General features: G+C 44.0%; 1 long non-coding RNA gene across 1 annotated transcript; it reads left to right on the top strand.

The window, feature by feature from the left end:
• Positions 1–1,682: 1,682 nt before the first annotated feature.
• LOC109248016 (uncharacterized) lies at positions 1,683–19,516 on the top strand. The gene is made up of 4 exons (XR_002071907.2): positions 1,683–2,191; positions 9,496–9,597; positions 17,904–18,184; positions 18,640–19,516. It is a non-coding gene; the product is annotated as an uncharacterized LOC109248016 (long non-coding RNA).
• Positions 19,517–20,176: the final 660 nt, after the last annotated feature.

The following is a 20,176-nucleotide window of genomic DNA, read 5'->3' as shown; positions in this document are numbered from 1 at the left end:
GTGTTGGGATGGGAGGAATTTAAGTGAGAGCCCCTAGGTGTACTCAGAATGATTGCTCTCCTCCAAGAATGTGGTCAAACTGGAGTCTGTCTTCTTCCCAAGACAACCTCGGGGAATACTAATGAGGTCGTATCAAGTTTCTTTGCTTCGTTAACAGATCTCCAGCCATTTCAGCACGGTTTGGGCCTAAAATATAGAAATCTGCTCTCATGATGACTGTCCAGTTAATGACTTTTTGTCATAACAGCTTTTAGAATTTATTTATTTATTATTTATTTTTATTTATGTTTATTTTTACTTATTACAGCTTTATTTTATTTTTATTATATATATACAGTATACTGTCAAGTTAGCTAACATACAGTGTATATATGCTATGTGCTCTGGGCTTCGGGAGTAGATTCCCGTGATTCGTCACTTACATATAACACCCAGTGCTCGTCCCAACAAGTGCCCTCCTCAGTGCCCATCACTCATTTTCCCCGCCCCCCACCCCCTTTCACCCTCAGTTTGTTCTCTGTATTTAAAAGTCTCTTATGGTTTGCCTCCTTCTCTGTTTGTAACTATTTTTTTTCTTTTCCTTCCCCCATGATCTTCTGTTAAGTTTCTCAACTTCTGCGTATGAGCGAAAACATATGGTATCTATCTTTCTCTGACTGACTTATTTCACTTAGCATAATATCCTCCGGTTCCAACCACATTGCTGCAAATGGCAGGATTTCATTCTTTTTCATTGCTGAGTAGTATTCCATTGTATATATAAACCACATCTTCTTAATCCATTTGTCAATCGGTGGACATTTGGGCTCTCTCCATAATTTGGCTATCATTGAAAGTGCTGCTAGAAGCATTGGGGTACATGTGCCCCTATGTATAGGCACCCCTGTATCCTTTGGATAAATTCCTAGTAGTGCTATTGCTGGGTTGTAGGGTAATTCTATTTTTAATTTTTTCAGGAACCTCCACACTGTTTTCCAGAGCGGCTGCACCAGTTTGCCTTCCCACCAACAGCGCAAGAGGGTTCCCGTTTCTCCACATCCTCGCCAGCATCTCTTGTTTCCTGAGTTGTTAATGTTAGCCACTCTGACCAGAGATTTTTAATTTTTTTAAGTTTATTTACTTTGAGAAAGAGTAAGCCCAAGCAGGGGAGGGGCATAGAGAGACGAAGAGAGAGAATGAGAAGCAGACTCCGTGCACTGTCAGCGTGGAGCCCTGTGTGGGGCTCGATCCCACAAACTGTGAGATCATGACCTGAGCCGAAATCAAGAGTCTGCAGCCTAACCGACTGAGCCACCCAGGCACCCCAACAGCCTTTTCTTTTGCCATTATTCATCTATTTTATTTTGTTCTGATATGATTTTCTCACCTCAAAACACAATAAATACACTTTAATCCAAAAGAATGAAATCTTGCCATTTGCAACTACGTGGATGGACCTGGAGGGTATTCTGCTAAGTGAAATTAGTCAGTCAGAGAAAGACAAAAATCATATGACTTCACTCATATGAGGACTTTAAGAGACACAACAGATGAACGTAAGGGAAGGGAAACAAAAATAATGTAAAAACAGGGAGGGGGCAAAACAGAAGAGACTCATAAATATGGAGAACAAACTGAGGGTTATGGGAGGGGTGGTGGGAGGGGGGGGGCTAAAGGCGTCAGGGGCACGAAGGAATCTACTCCTGAAATCATTGGTGCACTATATGCTAACTAATTTAGATGTAAATTTTAAAAAAGAAAAAATAAAAAAAAAGAAGTGATATTTTGACCCAATACTTCCAGGGAGTTCAGCAAATTAATTGAAACATCAGTTTTTAGTCAGAGCATATCATATGGCACACATTTGTATCGTATACCACGTTTGGATGAGGCCAAAATGTTTGGCCTTGCACCCGTGGACTTACCGGCTTTTCTCTGTTGTCCATGTGCATTGCTTCCACGTTTCTAAAACACTCTTCTGCTTAGTCTTTATTTTGTCCTAGAGTGTTTTTGTCTGTGCTGTAACATTATTTTTAAGGCACTTTAAATGCGGGATGACCATGAGCCCAAGCAGGTTGAAAAAGTGAGCAGAATGGTAGAGAAAGAATGCATCTTCCAAAGAATGACTCCCTTTCACCGTTCCTCCGGCACTGACCGCTGCTATCGAATCTTCTTCCTTTGACAAGAGCAGGAAAGTTTCAGGATCTGACATGTATGTACCTACTGTGCTTATTTTCTTTCAAGTTTATTGGTAGGAACCTATGTTATTGTTTAACTGATGTATGTTATCTCTCCATGGATATTCTTTCCGTATATTAGGTTGAGATGGAACACGTAATCTTCCTGATTAAAATAAGTGGGATTTCTGGCATTGGGCTTTCAGACAAAATGGGGAACCCTGGAAAAACTACATGAAGCAAACAGCAGAAGACACTGAAAAAAAAAATTTTTTTTTTTTTGACACTGAAATTTTTTTTAAAAAGTGCTTTGTTGGAGTGCCTGGCTCAGTCGGTTAAGCAGCTGACTTCAGCTCCGTTCGTGATCTCACGGTCTGTGAGTTCGAGCCCCGTGTCAGGGTCTGTGCTGACGGCTTGGAGCCTGGAGCCTGCTTCGGACTCTGTATCTCCCTCTCTTCCTGCCCCTCCCCCCAAAAGTAAATGAACATGAAAAAAAATTTTTTTAAGGTGCTTTGTCTAGGAATCTTGGTATTTGAGACCTCTATATTCTGGCCTGGATACCATAGAAGCTCACAAGCCAGAAACACCAAGCACAGAGAGGTCAAATCAAATCAATAAAACAAGGGAGGCCTTTTCTCTCTACCTGAAAAATAGGGAGAGTGGAAGCCTTTCCAGAATAAAACCTTTGTGACACATGAGCCTTATACCACCCGAACACCGCAAAAAGCAATGTGTCGTCCCCGGTGCCACTGTGCGTGACAGCCAACACCAGGACTGTGTGAGAACACCCCTCTCTACCATCCCAGTCTGGCAGTAATATGGCAGCAACCCTCTGTCTCCTGATACGTAGTGATCAACAGAGCTTGTGTGTGAGCAGAGCCCTGACTACCGTCCTGGCTTAGTAGCAATGAGGCAGGACCCGCCTCATTGCCACTAAGAAAAATGGATAAGTTTCCGACATTTAACTTGAAGTGGTAAAATGGTGATACTAATAGACTGTGGTAAGTTACATATTTATATTGTAATTCTTTGAGCAACCACTTAAGAAAACTCTACAAAGAGATATACTCAAGCCTACAGATAAAGCAAAATGTAATACTAAAAACATTTAAATCACCTGAAAGAAGGCAGGAAAAGGGAAACAAGCAAAAGCCAAATAAAACAGATAAGGAGGGCACTTACTATGCTGAGCATTGGGTGTTTTATGTAAGTGATGAATCTTTGACTTCGATTCCTGAAACTAATATTGCACTGTATGTTAACTAACTCGAATTCAAATAAAAATTAAAAAAAGAAAACAAATAATAAAATGTCAGACATAATTCCTAACATCTCAATAATTGTATTAAACATGAATAGTATACGTATACCAAGTAAATGATAGTAATTGACAGAGTGGGGAAAACAGTGACCCAGCTATTTGCTCTCTACGGGAAATTTATTGCAAATATGCTGATATAGATAGGTTAAAAATAAGTGGAATGGAAAAAAATATACCACGGAAACACTAATCAAAGGAAAGCTAGCTGTACTAATATATCGGTGTCCATATTATCCCGATATCAGATAAAGTAGACTTAAGAGCAAAAAAAATTACCAGGGGCAAAGATAGATACTCCATGATGATGAAAAGATCAATCCACCAAGACATAACAATTCTAACTGTGTATTGCCAAATCACGATGCTACAAAATTCATGAAACAAAAATTAACACAACTGAAAGGAGAGATAGAAAAGCCACAATTATACTGCGGGATCTCAATAACTCTGTCTCAATAATTGATAGAACCACTACGCAGAAAATCAGCAAAGATGTAGAAGAACTGAAAAATACTATTAGCCACAGGATTTAACTGATATTTAGAGAACACTGCATCCAACAAGTGGAATTCGAATTTTTTGCAAGTATACATCAACAGTCACAAAGATACACCATATCCCGAGTAAAACAAAACATAACAATAAATCAGAAAGAATTAAAATCATTTTTTAAATGGCTAAAAAATGGAATATCACTCAGCCGTAGCAAAGAATGAAATCTTGCCATTCACAACACGGATGTTAAGTGAAAAAAGGGGGAATGGGCAAAATAGGTGGTGAGGATTAAGGGGTATAAGCTTTCAGTTATAACATAAGTAAGTCGTGGGAATGAAAAGTGTAGCATAAAGGGTATAATCAATCATATGTAATAATATTGAATGTTGACAGATGGCGGCTACACCTATCATGGTGAGCACTGGGTAGTGCATAGAATTGTCAAATCACCATGTTGTACTCCTGAAACGAATACAATGTTGTATGTCAACTATGCTTCAATTAAAAAAAAAAGCATGGTTGGGGCGCCTGGGTGGCTCAGTCGGTTAAGCGGCCGACTTCGGCTCAGGTCACGATCTCGTGGTCCGTGAGTTCGAGCCCCGCGTCGGGCTCTGGGCTGATGGCTCAGAGCCTGGAGCTTGCTTCCGATTCTGTGTCTCCCTCTCTCTCTGCCCCTCCCCTGTTCATGCTGTGTCTCTCTGTCTCAAAAATAAATAAACGTTTAAAAAAAATTAAAAAAAAGAAAAGCATGGAAATAATATAGAGTATCCTCTCTGATCACAATTGAATCAAACTAAAAATCAACAGAAAGACAACTGGTGAATCTCGAAAAAGTCGGGAATTCAACAACACAACACTACGGGCGCCTGGATGTCTCCGTCGGTTAAGAATCCAACTTCGGCTCAGGTCATTATCTCAAACCTCGTGAATTCGAGCCCCGCGTCAGGCTATGTGCTGACAGCTCAGAGCCTGGAGCCTGTTTTAGATTCTGTGTCGCCCTCTCTCTCTGACCCTCCCCTGCTCACGCCTTGTCTCTCTCTCTCTCTCTCTCTCTCTCTCTCTCTCTCTCTCAAAGATAAACATTAAAAAACAACAACACGATTCTAAACAATTCATGAACAAAAGAAGTGGTTTCAAGGAAAATCAAAATCTACATAGAACTGAATGAGAATGAAAATGCAACATATGAAAACCTATGGAATGCAGCTAAAGCAGTGCATAGGAGGAAATTTATAGCATTAAATGCGTATATTTGCTAAGCACAAAGGTCTCAAATCAATTATCTAAACTTTCATCTCAACAAAGTAGAAAAAGAACAATAAACCCAAACCAAGCAAATGGAAGCAAATAATGAAAGCAGAAATAAATGAAATTGAAAACAGGAAAACAATAGAGAAAATTAATAAAAATAAAGCAGATTCTTCAAAACTGTCAATAAAATTGACAAACCTCTAGAAAGACGAACAGAAAAAGAGAAGTCACAGTGGGACTAAAAGGAAATATCACTGTGGACACCAAAGGCATTAAATAATAGTTAGGTAATATTACAGACAATGTTGCACACATAAATTTAACTAAGTACAATAAAAGAAAATTACAAACCAATATCCCTCATTTACACATACACAAGAATTCTCAGCAAATTAGCAAACCAAATTCAGCAATATATAAAAAGAATCCTATACCAAAAGTAAGGGGACTTATTCCAGGAATGCAAGTGTTGTTCGGTATTTGAAAATCAATCAGTGCAATCCACTGTATATTAACAGGCCAAACAGGAAATACCACACAATTATATTAATTGATGCAGAAAAAGCAGCTGATGGACTCCAGCTTCCATTTCTGAGAAACACTTAGGAAAACTAGGACTTGAACTTGAACATCCTTACCCTGATGAAGGACACTAAGAAAAAATGGATGGCTGGGGTGCCCGGGTGGCTCAGTCGGTTAAACATCCCACTTCAGTCCAGGTCGTGATCTCATGGCTCATGAGTTTGAGCCCCACATTGGGCTCTGTGCTGACAGCTTAGAGCCTGGGAGGCGCTTTGGATTCTGTGTGTGTCTCTCTCTGCGCCTCCCCCATTTACGCTCTGTCTCCCTCTCCTTCAAAAATAAGCAAACATCAAAAAACGTTTTGTAAATGTATGGCTAACATCATACATAATGCGAAAGACTGAATCCCTTTCCCCTAAGATCAGGGACAAGGCAAGGATGTCTACTCTTACCAGTCATACTTAGCTGCAAGCCTTAGCTTGTGCAATAAAGTAAGAAAAGGAAGTAAAAGACACAGCAATTAGAAGATAAGAAATAAACTCTTGCTATTTGTAGATGACATAAGCCCCAATAAATCTATAGGACAACTCCAGACTAATAAGTGATTTTAGCAAGGTGAACATACAAAAGTTAGTCACAGTTTTATATGCACATGTTGCACATGTTTATATGCAAACAACAAAGTATCAGAAAACAAAACGAAAAATACAGTACCATTCAGAATTGTTTCACAAAAAGGAACACCCAGTTATAAATCTAACAAAACACATATAGATACTATGCTAAAAACTTTAGAACTTTCATGAACGAAATTAACAAAGATGTGAATAAATGGAGAGAGAATACTATGTTTATGGACCGGGAGACTTGACATGGTAAAGATATTAGTTCTTCTGAAATTGATCTGTATATAGATTCAACAGAATTTCTGTCAATATCCCGACAATATCTATGGAAAGACCATGAACTAAAATAGCGAAAACAATGTTGAGAAAGAAAAATAAAAACAGGAATTACACTATGGAATGTTAAGACTTACTATATACTTATAGTAATTAAGACAGTGTGGTATTAGTGGAGGGAAAAAGAGGGAGAAAGAGAGATATGGCTTGATCATTGGAAAATAATAGAGAACCCCCAAATAAGCTCATGTAAATATGTCCAACTGATTTTTGTGGGAAGGCACTAAAGCGGTTGGGTGGAAAAAGAATGATCTTCAACAAATGGTGCTGGAACCATTGGCCATCAATAGGCAAAAAAGTGAACCTCACCTCCTATACAAAAATAACTCAAAATGGATTATATATCTCAATGTCAATGCAAAACTATAAAATTTATAGAAGAGAACAAAAGAAAATACCTTTGTTACCTAAGGAATGCTTAGATGGGACCCCACAATAAACCATCCATAAAGAAAAGGCACACATTCAGAGAAAATATTTAGAAATCACATATCTGAGATAGGACTCATGTCTAGAATGTATGAATAATTCTTTAAACTCAGTGAGAAAACATACAAACCACTTCAGGAGATTAGGTCATGTGTATAGGAGAACTCCTTATTATTTTTGCAATTTTTGTGAGCCTATAATAATTACAAAATAGAAAGTTAATATTCTTTGCTGTCATACTGTAAATTACAATCTCTCCTATCTTGAAATGTTTTCTTTATTTTCATAGTAAGGAAGGTTAAAAAATGTTTTTATGTATTTGTTTTGAGAGAGAGAGAGAGAGAAAGAGATGCAGAGAAGGGAGGGAGAGAGAGAATCCCAAGCAGACTCTGTACTGTCAGCCCAGAGCCCAATGCGGGGCTCAGTCTCACAAACCGTGAGATCATGACCTGAGCCGAAATCAAGAGTGGATGCTTAATCGACTGAGCCATCCAGGTGTCCCTTAAGGAAGTTTTTGAATGAAAGTATGCTTGCACGAAAATTTGTTCATGGAATAGTATCACACTAAACAACAGGGCTTTCGGGAAGTAAAGTCATTAAAGGAGGACAAGAGTATAGTCGTGCGTCTCTTTTGGGTGAACTGACCCGTATGGTTCAGAATGTGTCACATTTTGGGTAGACCCTTGTGACATACCTGCATCCAGTTCCGTTACAAATCATTCTGTTACAACTCTACAGAGAAGTTCTTGTACCCTGTTTCAGTTCACTTTCGCCGCATGACAAATCAACTTAGTTTTCTATCGCCATGTAACAAACTGACCCAAAATTAGCGACTTGAAAAATCCTCATTTATTAGCTTAGCAGTTCTGTGGGTCAGAAGCCCAGCACAGCGTGGCTGCGTTCCTCGATCAGAGTGTCACAAGGCTGACGTCAAGGTGACAGTCTGACTTCTAATCTCAAAACTCTGGGGGAAAACTTGGCTTCTGAGATCATTCTTGCTGTTGGTAGAATTCAACTGCTTGAAGGTGAGGTAGAATTGAGGCACCATTTCCCTGTAGGCTGTCAGCTGGGGACCATTCTTGGCTGCTAGAGGCCACCTGTAGTCTTTGCTGTGTGAGCTTTTCCACCTTCAAGTCGGCAGCATGTCATCACCGTTCTTGTGCTTTGAATCTCTGACTTCTGCTTCCAGCCGGAGAAAACTCTCTACTCTTACAGGGCTTATAAGATTAGGTCAGATCCACCCAAGATAATCTTCTTTCCTTTTTATTTATTGTGGCGAAAAACACATAACATAAAATTTATCATCACAACCATTTTTAAGCGCACAGGAGAGTGGCGTTAACAAAGGCACGTTGCTGTGCAATAGCTCTTTAAAACTCATTCATCTTGCAACACTAAAACTCTATATCCATTGACCAGCAGTTCCTCATTTTCCCCCTCCTGCTGGTTCCTGGAAACCGCCATCCTCTTTCTGTGTCTAAGAGTTTGACTACTTTAGATACCTCATGTAAGTGGAATCACGCAGTGTTTTTCTTTTGTGACGGGCTTATCTCACTTAGTACAATGTCCGCAAGGTTCATCCGTGTTGTAGCGTATGACAGGATTTCCTTCTTTTTCAAGATTTTATTATTTTTTTATTATTTTTTAACATTTATTCATTTTTGATAGAGAGAGACAGAGTGCGAGCAGGGGAGGGACAGAGAGAGAGGGAGACACAGAATCCGAAGCAGGCTCCAGGCTCTGAGGTGTCAGCACAGAGCCCGACACGGGGCTCAAACTCACAAACTGCAAGATCGTGACCTGAGCCGAAGTCGGACACTTAACCGACCGAGCCACCCAGGCGCCCTTGAAGATTTTGTTTTTAAGTAATCTCTACAACCAATGTGGAGCTTGAACTTACAACTCTGAGATCAAGAGTCACATGCTCTACCAACTAAGCCAGCCAGGCACTCCAGGATTTCCTTCTTTTTTTTTTTTAAGTTTATTTATTTATTTTGAGAGAGAGAAAGAGAGAGAGAGAGAGAGAGAGAGAGGCAGAAAGTGAGCATGAGTAGGGGAGGGGCAGAGAGAGAGAAGGAAAGAGAGGATCCCAAGCAGGCTCTGCGATGCCAACGCAGAACCCAATGCAAGGCTTGAATTCACGAACCGTGAGATCATGACCCAAGCGGATACCAACAGTCAGATGCTTAGCATGACTGAGCCACCCAGGTGCCCTTTTCCTTCTTTTTTAAGGCTGAGAAACATTCCAGTTGTGTTTGCATGTGCACAGGCGTGTGTGTGTGTGTGTGTGTGTGTACGTGTGTGTGATCAGTTTCTTTATCCATTTATCGATATGGTTGTTTCCATATCTTGGCTACAGTGAATAATGCTGCAGAAAGCATGTACGCGCAAATATCTCCTCAAGATCCTGTTTTCCATTATTTTGGGTATATAACCAGAAGTGGGACTGCTGGATCATATGGTAAGTCTATTTTAAATTTTTTGAGAAACTTCCATGCTGTTTTCCATAGCAGCTTAAACGTTTTAAGTTTCCACCAACAGCGCACAAGGATTCTGATTCCTTCGCATCCTCACCAACACTTGCTATTTTCTGTTTTCGTGTTTGTTTTTTCCTAGTGGCCATCCTAATGGGCGTGACGTATTATCTCATTGTGGTTTTGACATGCACTTCCCTGATGGTTGGTAGTGTTGTGCATCTTTTCATATACTTGTTGGCCATTTGTGTGTCTTCTTTGGGGAAATGTAAAATGTGAGGTTCCATGGCTATTCTCCAGGCTGCTGGGTTTTAGGAGGCACTAGTGGCATTCTTCTTTATTCTGGTTTCCTGACCCTTGGATCACAGTTACGATGCTCTGTTTTTAAGTGTATTTATTTATTTTGAGAGGGAGAAAGAGAGACCACGGAGGAGGGGCCGAAACGGGGGAAGAGAGAATCCCAAGCAGGCTCCGTGCTGTTGGTGCAGAGCCCGACGTGGGGCTCTATCTCATGAACCGTGAGATCGTGACCTGAGCTGAAATCGAGGGTCAGGTGCTTAACTGACTGAGCCACCCAGGTGCCTCTATAATGCCCTGGTTTTGAACTCAGGATTCCTGCGGTAACCTAAAAGGCTGCACTACTCTGATAGGCCAGTGCTGTCACAATGATTCCACAAATCAGCTTATGAAGCACTCCTTCAGGCATTCCAGTGATATTATAAGCCTGCAATTCCCTATATTAAATTCCTGCTTTTGCATAACACAGGGGTTTCTGCTTCTTGCAATGGATCCCAACTGTTACTTCTTCTAAAACATCTATCAATGAAGCATACGTGCTTCTGCCAAAATAAGCAAGGACCTCTTTGGATGTCAGTCCTACCCAGGCATTTTCCTCCTCTTCACCCTGCCATCTTGGTTGTATCTTTAGTCGAGCAGCCATGGAGGATATTGGGAGGACCACATGGAGAGGCAAACAGGAATCTCCCCTGTGGCTAATTCCTTCTAAGCCTCCAGAAGGAGGGCTTTAAAACAAAGATCTGGACCATCAAACGTTTTACAGGTTCGAGTTGGTGGCCACATTGGGAAATTAGCACTCTCACCTTCTTACGTTGTTAATTTCTTTTCCAAAGTTTTTTTTTTTTTTTCTTTTTTTTTCTTTTTAACGTTTTATTTATTTTTGAGACAGAGAGAGACAGAGCATGAACGGGGGAGGGGCAGAGAGAGAGGGAGACACAGAATCGGAAGCAGGCTCCAGGCTCTGAGCCATCAGCCCAGAGCCTGACGCGGGGCTCGAACTCACGGACCGCAAGATCGTGACCTGAGCTGAAGTCGGCCGCTCAACCGACTGAGCCACCCAGGCGCCCCTTTTTTTTTTTTTTTAACTGGCCTCTGGTTAAGCAATGTTTCTCTACAATTTAACTCAAGAGGAGGGATGGATATGGGCCAATGCTTTGGTTTGGCGATGTTAAGTGACTCCTGAATTGGGGTGTGAAAACCCAGGTGTTTACTTTCTACCTTTACCTGTGAATCTTTTTTCTGTCTAGCCCCAGATTTCAGTAAACAAGAGAAACTCAAAATCTGCATCTGAGGAGGAGATCCCATCAAGGAGACTGTTGTATTTCCACATATCACAGAAATATGTGTGGCTACGAGAACAGGAGGTGTAGGTAGGGCCAAGAAGCCTTGTTATGAGCGACAGGGTTCTTGGCCGTGGGAACACACCGTCAGGGAGAGACTTTAGGGAGAAATCCTTTCGGTATTCGATGGCTAAATGCCTTTGGGTGGATTTTCAATCAGACCTCTTCCTTCAAACAAATTTCGCTTTGTGATTAATGGCTCCATAGAAAGGATTCGGCGAATTAATCAAAGGACTAAAATATCTTAGTAGGCTGGAATTGTTCAAACTTGCTCTTGCCTATTTTTTTTCTAAAATCAGTAGAGAAAGGAAAATGATATGGGCTATATTTGAGTTCTAGAAATAGTGATCAAGGGCTTTCTTTTAAAGAGTGGCTTGAAAATGGGAGGAGCCAGACACACATACACATCGTTGGTGAGAGAGTAAATTGGCACAAGATTTCTGGAGGGCAGTCTGGCAATCTCTATCAAATTCTAAATGGGCCCCTCTTTTTTATTAATTTTTAAAAATATTTTTATTTATTTTTTGAGAGAAAGAGAGACCGAGTGCAAGTCAGGGAGGGACAGAGAGAGAGGGAGACACAGAATCTGAAGCAGGTTCCAGGCTCTGAGCTGTCAGCACAGAGCCCGGCGCGGGGCTCGAACCCACGAACTGGGAGATCATGACCTGAGTCGAAGTCGGATGCCTAACCGACTGAGCCCCTGAGGCGCCTCTAAAATGGGCTGTTCTTCATCCAAAAGTTTAAGCTGTAGAAATTTATCCTAAGGAGAGAATGAGGCAACTGCCAAAAGATGTATGTACAAGGATGTTCATTGAGGGTTTTTTTATAAAATATAAAAAATGGAAATAGCCAAGAGGTCTGTTGGCGGAAGATTACTTTTCAATGGGCTATTATGCTGAGTCAGGGGGATTCATATGTTTTAACATAAAAAGGTATCTTTAATAAGCTGGGTATTGATAGAAGCTAGTTAGGGAGTGTTTTTTGTATAGCTGGTATATTTTTAATGATTTGTGTATTTTGGTACCTTTTATACTTGACTCACGACAGATGCTTAATAATATTTAGTGAATTAATTCATGTGAATCTATTTTTATAAACTCATATGCATTATACATTCTGGAAGGATATATGCCTCCCTGTTAATGGTGGCTATTTTTATCGTTGGGTGGCATTGAAGCCTGAGGCCATAGTGGAGATTATTAGAAGCAACTTTTACTTTCTAATTTCTCTTCTTTTGCATCATTTAAATTTTCAATAAACATGTGTTATTTTAAAATTGTATTTCCATTTTGAAACAGTACGGAGTTTTCAAATTTTGTAACTGGCAAATTTCTAGAATACACTAGAATTTGTGCAAGTCAAATAGAAAAAGGGAAAAAGCCCAATAGAATGGGCAAATAATACAAACAGGTTATTAACAGAATAGAAAAACTGGAGGACCCACAAATACATTATCAAGGGGTCAACGTGAAATAATGGGGTACCACTTCTCGGCCAGTAGCCTGGCAAAACTTCAAGTCGGACAATATCACAGATTTTCAAGAATGTAGGGAAACAGGGCCTCTCAGATGCTGCTGGCGGAACCATGAATCAGCTCAAGTACTTTGGACCGCGCCTGGGACAATGGAAGCTGCACGCCGCAGGAACCAACAATTGCACTAAGTGTATACCTTAGAAAGAATGTCTGCAGCAAGAGAGGTGCACATGTGTGAACCAAGGTTGTTTTGAATGGCTGTGCTCTCAGAGTGTCGGAGTGATTTGTGAAGAGAGTACCTCCGCCCGGGAGCCAGCAAGAAAGGAGGGGAGCAGGATAAAGGAGAGACAGGGCCAGGCAAGGGGGATTTCGAATCAGGTCCTCACAGCCTCAGCTGCCCCAGGAGGGGAGCTCTGGGCTTTTGTTGCCTCGTGCCGGTCATTGGCTAAGGGCCCCCTTGGAGGATAGAAATGAAAGGTGCAAAAAAATAGACTGGAATCTTAGGTAATAAACTCATGATATTCACTGAGGGGTGGGACAAGGAGTGGATCTTATCTATAACGTTTTACTGTTTGTTTTCTTTTTTAAAGCTGAAGACAATATAGCAAATATGAATACTAGCCAATCCCACGTGGTGCAAACATGAATGAAACCAGGGTCCTTGTCAAGGAGCCGGGGGGAATCCCCAAACTTGACTTGTGGTGGGAACCAGGGGGCTTCCTGGGCGTGTCACCCGCCTGGCCCTCAATTCCCCGGTGCTAGCCCAGAACTGGCACCTAGCAGGTGCTCAAAAAATAGCTAAGGACCCGTGCAGCTTTGGGACGCCTTAGATTGTCACACAAATGACCGGGAGGCCTCGCGCCACTTTGCTACAGACCGCATCTTAACTTGGGCACTTTGGGGATCTTCTGTATTGGCGGCCACACCCGGCAAAGATTTCAGAGTTTGAGAGGAACAGACGTGTTCATACACACCTGGGAGACACCCTCTGTACATTTCCAGAGAGGCCTGGGGTGGGGAGGCAGCGAAGGATGGTCATTTGTTAGTGGCTGAGACAGCTCCCAAGCAGGAGTGGGTCAACAGTGAGCTCTTTTGGGGGTGGGAGAAACATCCAAAAATGTGTGCTACTGTGTAAATATCCTAAAATCCACTGGATTGTTTACATAAAGGGAGCGAATTGCTGCTGCGTCAGTTATCCCTCAATCGAGCTACTTTTTAAACATTGAGCTGTTCCTTAAGACCTTCAGAGGGAGCAGACCTGGGATCGACCAGGGACCCGTGGCTTCTGAAGAGAACCCCCTATGCTTTTGTCCCATGGCGTGACTTTCTATAGCATACACTCAAAATAGTTGTTGATACAGGCGGCATGTCCCAAGTGGGTTACAGATATGCCGGGACATTCCGGAGCCTCGCAGCCCTTGGGAAGGCTGCCCTGGGGGCTGGGTGCAGACAATCCTCTATCAATTGCCTCTGGCCAAGGGCGTCTTCTACCATCTGCCCCAGCATGTTAGACAAAGAGTATTAATTGTCTTTGGGTGCTATGATATGGAACAAAAGAACCCAGAAAGTATTTCCCTAAAGAAATGCCATGTTTCTCAACCTTTTCCATGTTTCTTAATAAGAGCCCGGGCCTTGTGGAGGGGAGAAGGGTGGCGGGTCACCTGCTGTTGGTGGATTTGGGGCTTTAGGTAAGAAAAGGGTGTGGAGCTGGCTGGCTAGCTAGGAAAGGACGCCCTAGGTAAACGTGAGGGCGGCCAGCACCGACTATGGGAATCCGCTTGGATGTTTCCTCTACCCCTGCAGAGAATTATGTTTATTCACCTGGAAAGCAGAAACTGTTGCTAACTGGAGCAGAAAAGTAATTTCCATTTGGATGTGGCAAAAGAAGTCCAGGGCATCAGAAGAGGAAGCCTCCTATAGCAGAGACAGGATCACCTTTGCCTGCGTTTCCAAAGGCAGAAACCTGGTCCGGGAGGAACTCTAAGACCCGAGGAGGCCACCTGGGAGGTACTGGAGGCGTGTGGAAATCAGAGTATCTTAGACCTGTCTTCGGTCAGATTTTAACAGCCCCTTACTAGGCTGCTCGGAGCTGGTCTTACTTCCACGACCTCACTATCTTTGGAAAAGGTTAGGACATCCATCCTTCCCAGAATCCAGAGATTGTGCAGGTGAGGGGCGTTTCTCAGGATCCACTTTGCCACCAAAAGTCCTTTCTCGTGTCTTCATTCGAGTTGCCCATGGCAGGCCCTAAGACAACGGATTGATTGTCATTTCTCCGGGAGGGATAGACAACGGATTGATTGTAAGTCATTTTTTCCGGAGGGCCAGGGAGTGAGGCAGGGAAGAGAAGGAAGGAGGCGACTGAAGGGTACGTCACCAAGCGGGTTGCCACTCGGGGCAGTGGGAGCTACTCCCGCTGGGGGATGTCGGGAGACGGCACGGAGCGGCTCAGGTCTTCCGGTGTTCCGGACACCTGCTGCCACCTCTCTGGAAAGCCACAGAACCGGCTCCACCAACCACTGGCTCTCAGATCGCAGGCCCAGGAACCTCTGGCTTCTGGTCCAGTGTAACGTGGGACTTGCAGCCATCAAGGGCACCGCGTAAGTCGGCTGTTCCGACAGCATCATTCGTGGTCCACCCAGAGAAAGGCCGCGGCTGGAGGAGCTTTGCGCTGCCCTGCGAGAACTGGCTCATCTGCACCCATGCACTGTCTGAGGCCACCCGCGTCTGACAGACGCGCCTCGGACCAGAGCCTCTGGCCACAGCCGTCACGTCTGATTCCTAGGCCGCTCTGTCTCTAATCTGGAGGAGACTCAGTGGCCAAGATGTTTCTCAATTGTCTGGACGTCCTCACGAAATGACAGTAGAGGCTTTGGTCCTTCCTGCCTTCTCAGCCCTGAGACACATGCTCTGGCAAGGCAGTGTAGCGCAGCGATTAAGAGCATGTATGTGCAGGGGCCCCTGACTCTTGCTTTCCTCTCAGGTCATGATCTCATGGTTCGTGAGTTCGAGCCCCACGTTGGGCTCCGTGCTGTCAGTGCAGAGCCTGCTTGGGATTCTCTCTCTCTCCCTCTCTCCCTCTGGCCCTCCCTCTCTTATACTCTCTCTCTCTCAAAATAAATAAGTAAACTTAAAAAAAAAAGTGTGTGTGTGCGCACGTGCGTGTGCATGCGTGTGTGTGTGTGTGTGTGTGTGTGCACGTGCACTTCCTCTGGGGTTAAGCTGCCTGGCTTCAAATGCTAGGTTTGTTACCCATGCAAGTCACTTAACCTCTCTGTGCCCCATGTCACTCTCATGATACCACCTCAGAGGAGTGGTGCAAGAGTAAAGTTATAGAAACATCTAGAACCTTCTAAGGGCACCTGGCGAATGCTTGGCAAATGTCGACATTTTCATTCTGCTTGTGAGATAAGGAAAACCCTGGAAGTGGGGAGATGCGCCCAAGGTCACAGGCAAGTTGGATTTGTAGCAGGAAAGAACTGTGCCCGGCGGCAGCCCCTGCCCAACCCCTAGCCCAGCAGCCCCCCTTCCGCACACATTTGGAGTCACCCGTCATTGTGATTCTCGTGGTTAACCCCCAGTCTCTGTAACCGCTCCAGCTCTAGAGCCTGGATTTCTGCATCAACTTCCCTGAGGCCAAAATTCCGATCATATGACCCAAGCCGGACTCTTTCCTTGCTCCCCAGTCCCAGCTCCACACCCCTGTGCCCCAATTCCCATGTCTCAGCTTTCTCACACGGGCCCCGACCCCTTCCTTTGTGCATTCAGCACAGTGCTTGGCAGCGGGTAGGTAACTGGGCAGGGGGCATTGGCTGCACTAGTCTCTGCTTCGTGGCTGAGTCTAAGGATTGAGACCAGGACCCCTACCTGGAGCCAAAGCTAGTGACAGGAGACTGCCCCACACTGCTGGGCCCCTGGTGGCATATCCCGTTTTCTTGGAGCTTCCACGTGACAGCCACCGCGGCTTCCTGGGCCCCATACTTTGTTGCAGCCTCATTGTTCCAGTTCCCGGGTGTTTGCCTGGCTGGAGACCAGAAGTAGCTGTGACTTCTGGTGCCAGACTCAGCCCCCGGGATAAACCTCCTCTAGCTGCACCTGCAGCCTGGCCAGCACCCCGAGAATTACCCTGGGCCAGTGGGTGTGTCTGCAGCCTATTCTCTTCGGGGCCAGAGCTCCTGGTCCAGCAGGCACCTCAGACCACACCGGCCGCACCCTTTCCATTTCTTCTCCAGAAATGAACAGCAAAACGCCTCTGATTTGGCGTCCAATTCCAAATTCAGCAACTCTTGCCCACCCAGCCAGACACTGGCTGATTCTGAAACCACTGCGTTTATAGATTAAGTTCAAACTAGAGTCATTCTCGAGGCCCTACAACATATGTCTGTTTAAACTCACCATTAATTTGTTTCATCACCAATTCTAGGCGCCAGAGGTACGAAAATTAATAAGTCACATCCGTTATCTCCTGATGGAGAAGGCAGATGTGTAAGCAAATAGCTATTATACGAGGTTATAAACGCTAAAATACAAGTATCATTAAAATGCTATGGGAATGTCAGTAAAGGAGGAATTAATCCTATGGGGAAGGGTCAAAGAAAGCTTCAAAATGGAGACCATGCCTGAGCCAAGCTTGAAGCCCGGGTGGGAGCATGTCAGCTGGAGAAAGGAGAAAGGGCGTTCGACTCTGTTTTTGCTTTCCTCCGTTTGCACCCGAGGTCAACAGGGCTCCCTCCGTTAACCACATCTCTGTGTTTGCGAACCCCACCTGCACCAGTCCGCCCAACTTGTCTCTTTTGCTATTTCTCTCTCCTTCTTCTCTTCAATCTCCCGGTTCCCCATCGTCCCCTGGAGGCACCCTCTGGAAGGTTGTATAAGCGGTATCCTTAAATATTCTTTTGTTTTTGTGATATACACAGCGTCATGTTAGGCATGTGTGCTCTTAATTTACATAAAAGGTATTGTGCTGTGTCATTTCCTTTCTAACACTGTTCACTCAGCACTCTTTTCAAAGATCAATGCATTTGCTGTATGGGCATTTAGTTTTTCCTTCTAAGTGCAGCATAGCGTTCTATGGTGTGTTCACACCTCATTTTTCCCATCATCTCCCTTAATAATGGACACCGGGGTGGCTTAATAGCTCTCTTCTTCCATAAAGAACATCCCCACATATGTCCTCTTACAGACCTGTGCGGGAATTTTTCTCGGCGGGATTGCTCAGCGATGGGCCATCCACATGCTTAGTTTTACGACGGGTTGCCAAATTGCTCTCAAGGCGCATGTCCTCAGCCAAGATTCATCGAGCACGAACCTCCTGCCAGGTGCTATTCTATCCACAGAGGATTTAGCCGTGAACGGAGTCCTTGCCTTCAGCGAGCTTACGGTCAAATGAGGGAGACAGCAATGAACTCTTAGGTGCACAATGAAAAACCACGCAGTGAAAAGTGCCGTGAAGAAACTGAAACGGTAGGTAGGGGACAGAGAGTGACAGGGAACGCTATTTTAGGTAAGGTCATCAGAGGCGTCTGAGGGGTGCCATTCCATGGGAGGTCTGAAAGAGGTGAGGGAGTGAGCCATGTATTTGGTCTGGAGAAGAACATTCCGGGCAACGGCAAAGCTCCCAGGCAGGAGCGTGTTGGGTGTGCATGAGCAGGAGGGCAGTGTTTGGGGTTGTTCAACCATGGGTTCAAATTTGACGATAATGCTAGTAAAATGCTTAGCACTGTGCTCAGTTTGGACAGGCCATCACTATTATCAGATCACCATGATTAGATGGGAAAGATGCCTTTCAGTGCAGAAGGAAGGAAGATGGGGGGATTGGAAACTGGCGGGAGGGGTAGGTGCCTGGATTGCGATAGTGGTAGTGGGATTTCAGGGTAAACAGTCCCAGAAAACTTTTTCATTGTTTTTGTCCTCACGAGGGTTTTGTGAACAGCTCTGGGGACCCGATGGCCGTCACCCATCTTGCTCACCATTAGAAAGCGCACCCACAGTATGGTCCCTGCAGAAGGGGGAGCTTCCTCAAGGACTGAGGAGGCACTCAGAAAATAAGCTGGACCAACGTGCATCCTTTGCTTCCCGGGAGCTTAAAGAGAACAGCATTTTGGCGAGGTGTTCGAGCTAAATGCCCAAACGATCAGCTAATTACTTGGGTCTGAGCACAGCTGAACAAATCCACCTTTCCAAGTCACCGCCAGAAGTTCGAGCAACTTCATTCTGGCTGGATTTCAGCACTGCACACCAAGAACCAGATGACCGGGGCCAGGAGGGGCATTTCTCACTTACCTGCTTCCTTCTGTTAAAGAAAAAAAAAAAAAAAAACCTACAGTGCAATCAGTTCTCCTGCCTACTGATCTGGATGGAGACGATATGAAGCACATTCGGCCTCACTAGAAATCACAACCGTGCAATTATAAACAGAAATGAGAGACCGCTCTTTATCTGCCAAGGTTGGCAAGCGTTAAAAAGATAGAAGGATCAACGATATCTAGAGTTGGGAGAGCAGGGGGAATTGGGGACCCCTGGACACTCTCGGTGGGAGTTTTCATTGGCAACGCCATTTCGGAGGCAATTTGGCAGCTTCCAGCGACATTTAAAACGGTCATAGTCTTTGGCCCGGCAAAGTCCTCTTCTAAGCCAGCCTGAGAAACTACCTTGTAGATATGTCTGCACATGTTACCCAGATATATACATAACTAGCTATAGCTAGCTAGCTAGCTAGAGTGAAGAATGCAATCAATCTAAATACCCATCCATAGGAGTGTTGTTAAATAAATAAATCATGGCATGCCTGTACAATGGAGTCTTTGATGCATGTATTGCCGGGGAAAGATGTTCAAGATATACGATCGTGAAATAAAAGCCAGCTCTGGCTGATATGCAGGATAGAATCTCATTAATATAAAAAAAGAAATCTATATATGTTCATTTGCGTGTGTAAAGACTTTCCTACGGGGGGGGGGGTGGTCCGAAGGGACACACTCCGACTGTTAACCCCCAACCGCTCCCCAGGGAGGGCAATGGGAAAGAGGGAAGGGTGCCTTGAAAGGTTTCTCTCTGTGTACTCCTAAGTTAGCGTTCACGTATGGCACGTGCCTTTAAAGGCAATTTTCTCAGAAAAACAGAAAATCGGGGGGCTGATCTGCATTTGTATTTCATATGCCTCATCTTCCTCCTCTTCAGGACCCATCCTGATCATCACTTTCAAACCCCTGAGCCTTTTCTCTTCCTTGGCGCATGACAAAGCCTGAATCCTAAGCATGCTCTTACTGTGGCTGATAGCTCTGTCAGCTGTTAATTATTCATGCTAATGGAAGGGGCTGGAGGCACAGATAATGCAAAATCAAGAGGAGTAAATCTTTCAGAGCCTCTGTCTACTCCTCTCCTGGATCCCCTGGGAACACCTTGCATACTGTAGGTATTTACTCAGCAATAAATATTGATTGATATGGATTGATA

The sequence above is a fragment of the Panthera pardus genome, unplaced genomic scaffold (genome assembly GCF_024362965.1).
Source record: "Panthera pardus isolate Hobbes unplaced genomic scaffold, ASM2436296v1 HiC_scaffold_27, whole genome shotgun sequence".
Lineage (NCBI taxonomy): Eukaryota > Metazoa > Chordata > Mammalia > Carnivora > Felidae > Panthera > Panthera pardus.
This window is presented reverse-complemented; position numbering and strand designations above follow the sequence as displayed.